Source organism: Mandrillus leucophaeus, unplaced genomic scaffold (genome assembly GCF_000951045.1).
Source record: "Mandrillus leucophaeus isolate KB7577 unplaced genomic scaffold, Mleu.le_1.0 Scaffold139, whole genome shotgun sequence".
Classification (NCBI taxonomy): domain Eukaryota; kingdom Metazoa; phylum Chordata; class Mammalia; order Primates; family Cercopithecidae; genus Mandrillus; species Mandrillus leucophaeus.
This window is the reverse complement of record NW_012101354.1, coordinates 950,523-953,926: the sequence shown is the minus strand read 5'-3', so window position 1 is coordinate 953,926 and position 3,404 is coordinate 950,523. Positions and strand designations below refer to the sequence as shown.

General features: G+C 54.7%; 1 protein-coding gene across 1 annotated transcript in view; it reads left to right on the top strand.

Moving 5' to 3' along the window:
• CGN (cingulin) overlaps positions 1-3,404 on the top strand; it is a 28,867-nt gene continuing 25,463 nt past the window's right edge. Inside the window, exon 1 of the mRNA XM_011973535.1 lies at positions 1-43. The gene's annotated coding sequence lies outside the window, so the exon portion shown is untranslated. The remainder of the gene's footprint in view (positions 44-3,404) is intronic.

Here is a 3,404-nt window from a genome sequence, read left to right as displayed (position 1 = left end):
AGCCCGAACGCACGCACGCCTGGGAGCGCCGAGCCCGGTCAGGGTAAGTGGACCCGGAGTGGGGGCCAGGGCACCCTAGAGGAAAGCGAGCCCTCAGGGGTACCTTTGAGGGGCGGGCATCGAGGCGGAGTGAGATGCCCCTCTCTAGGGCACAGGTGCCGAGTGGGAGACGGGAGGAGGGGAGGTTGGGGCGGGGTGGGTTACTAATTAAGAGCCGACCCCTACCCTGAGGTGCCAGATGCAGGTGACTGGGAAGGTGCCAGGCGAGGGGCACCTGGGGCGAATGCTGTTCCCAGGGCATGAAAGCGTTTCAGCGCCAGATCTCTCTGGAGGTCAGACGCCAGTCCTAGGGGCAGAATTTCTCTTGGAGACGGCGGTGGCGGGGGGAAGGAGTTAGTCCCAGCTGAGTCGGGAACTGCTGCTGCCTGAGGTGCAGACTCGCCAGGGGAGGGCATCTGCAGGTGCTGCTTGCCTGAGGTTCTTTCCCGCGTCCTCCGGTCTCAGCTGGCCGCTGTCACCTCCCTGATGGCTTTGAGATGACTCTGAGGTGTGGGATCTTTTCCCCAGCCCTTCACCTCCGGCCGAAGGCAGTTGCGAATCAGAGACACTGAGGGGCAGATGAGAGGGCACCCTCCTCTCTTAGCCAGGTGTACAACCATTAGGCTTTCACTTTCTGTCCTTTGCTTTCGTGCCAGGGAGAATCGTTCCTTCTTCCTCATGAGAGAGAGAGTACTCCCGAAGAGAGGGATATGAGGAAGCATAGAGCCCTGCCTGGGCCTGCAAAATATTGATAAATATTAATACTTATTTCTCAGGAGGCCCCTTTCTGGGGGCGGATGTCAAACCCTTTCTCCAAGTATACATGTATTTTTTCTGTGGTTCTAGATGGGGACCATTGGATGAGGTTTGGGAGCCCAACCAATTTCCTTGATGGCTGGAGGAATCCCCATTACTCCCTGAACGCCCTCCAGGCATCCCTGACTCCTGAACCTTGGTGGCTGTCAGAATGGCAGCAGGCACTATTGGTGCAGGAAATAGGCAGGACTCACCAGGAGACCACGAGACTAGGGAAATTACAACTCCAAATCCCCAGGACAGATGAAAGGTGCACCCTGGGGCCCAGACAAGACTGGAGGCAAATTTCTTTGCCTTAGGCAGGTAAGGGAACTAGAGTCAACCTTAGCTTGGCCCCTTTGAAGCCCTGCCTGAGGAAGGTTGTTGTAATTGGGAAATAATTAGCAACCGCTATGTTTGTAGATGGGCTGCCTACACATGCCTATGCATCTCTTCTTTCATCCTGGATGTTTGGGAGTCTGGGGGCTGGCTCTGGGGGACTGCTAATCCAGAGATTTGCCGGACTCTAAGAGGATTCTGGCTTCCTAGAACCCTTCCTGTGTTTCCCAGGCTGGCCTGCATGCCATTCCCCTTGTGGGAGGTGAGGAGGGTGTAGGGCTTTTCTCTCTGTGCCAGGGAGGGGCGAACTGAGGGCCAGGGAGGTGGCCAAGGCAAGTGTGGGATCAGGAATGCAACTTTGGGAACCTGAAAGGGAGGGGTGGAGGGAGACAAAGTCTCCCTGTCACATACTGGCCTGTCACCAGGTTCTTGTTCATCTGCTCCTCCTGCCTATTCCTTCCCTGCCCTCTGTCCTCTCCTTTAGAGCTTTGGCTTTGCCATGAAGGCCAGAAAGCCCCTGCCTGTGGTCTTGCCCCTCTTCCTCCTCCGTGGTGTGGAATTTCCGTGGTCTGCTTTACAAGCTGCCAGTGTATTCTCCCTGGCCCCCCCCCCCCTTCCCCTTGCCTCTCAAACCAGTCCAGCCAGTTTGCAGGGGCCCAGTTCCTCATTGTGTTTTTTTCCCTACTGGCCAAGCAGCTCTAGCCTGGCTCTCAGGTTTCTGCTTTTTCAGTGGACCTAGGCAGGAGTCCACTTGGGGGATTCTTTTTGGATCCACGGGGAACCTTCTTATCTCTTAACTATGAGAAAAAGGGTGCCGAATCATCAAGGTCACTGAGCTGTCTTTTTCTATTTCGACCATTTGCTTTCCTTGTTACGTCTGAGGGGGTTCTAATCTCTATACCTCAAGTTCTCCCATTTTCTAAATCTGCCGATTATTTAGCATCTAACCTATTGCCTGGCCCTGTGTGAATCAGCCCTTCCTCCGCACACCCGAAACCACCCCACCCCCACTTCCTGCCAGAAGTCCAGAGACCCTGTCACTCCTAGTTGGAAACCAGATGCATATGCCTGGGCCAGAGGTGATGGATTGGGGCAGGGCAGGCTAATGAGTAACTCAGGGAGAAGTGGCTGTCTGGTACAGGTGTAGAGTGTTCTCCCACTGCTTGCAGGCAGGAAAGGCAGAGGCAGACAGAGGCAGCTGAATTAACTTGTGGTCTGGTCTCTCCCTGGAGTACAGTTAGTGAGGAGAGCCCTGGGCATGTGACAAGGGAGAGAAAAGCAGGGTCAGGCATTGGTGAGGGCGCAGGCCCTGGACTCCATGTTGCCTGGCCCTCGATCACTGTTTACCTGCCTGCCTCTGGGGCTTACGCAAGGCCTCAGAGCTGCCCTGCTACCTTGGTCCCGCCCCACTGTCCTCTGTAACAGAAGGCGGGTAGGTTTCGGATTTTCCATGTTGAATCATTTAGAGCCCTGCTTTCTGACCCACCTCAAAGATCCCTTCAACCCTTCTGGCCCCTGATTCACATGTCCTTGGACTGAAGGTGACTGAGGTTAGGGAGTTAACCTAACCTGGGACCTGGGGGAGTGCTCAGCACTGCCTCTGAACAATTTAGTGCTGTTGCCCAAGGGGCTGTGCCCTCCGCTGGGCCTAGGCTGGGAACTCCTTGACCTGGATCTGGAAGATCAGTAGATGTACTGACAGGGTAGACAGCATCATGAATAAATCATGTGGCTTCCTGAGAGCCGGCAATCTAGGCACATCTGGTTCTAAGATCATGACTACATAGGGCAGCAAGACTGGACCAGGAGGAGGTCCTGTTGCTAAGAGGTCCTGTTACTGAGGCAAGTAGATTTGTCTTGGGCAAATCTCCCCACTGCTGTGCAAGTGGGCTTTAGTTCAGGATACAGCCTTTAACAAATATTTGTTGACATCTAGCACATGCCCAAACACCTGGGGACACAGTGGTTACCTGATAGCCATGGTCTTTGCCCTCCAGGAGCTTATTATCTAGTAGGGGAGGAGACAGACAAGAAATAATTACTCCACTTGGGAGGCCGAGACGGGCGGATCACGAGTTCAGGAGATCGAGACCATCCTGGCTAACACGGTGAAACCCCGTCTCTACTAAAATACAAAAAAAATTAGCCGGGCGAGGTGGCGGGCGCCTGTACTCCCAGCTACTCGGGAGGCTGAGGCAGGAGAATGGCGTGAACCTGGGAGGAGGAGCTTA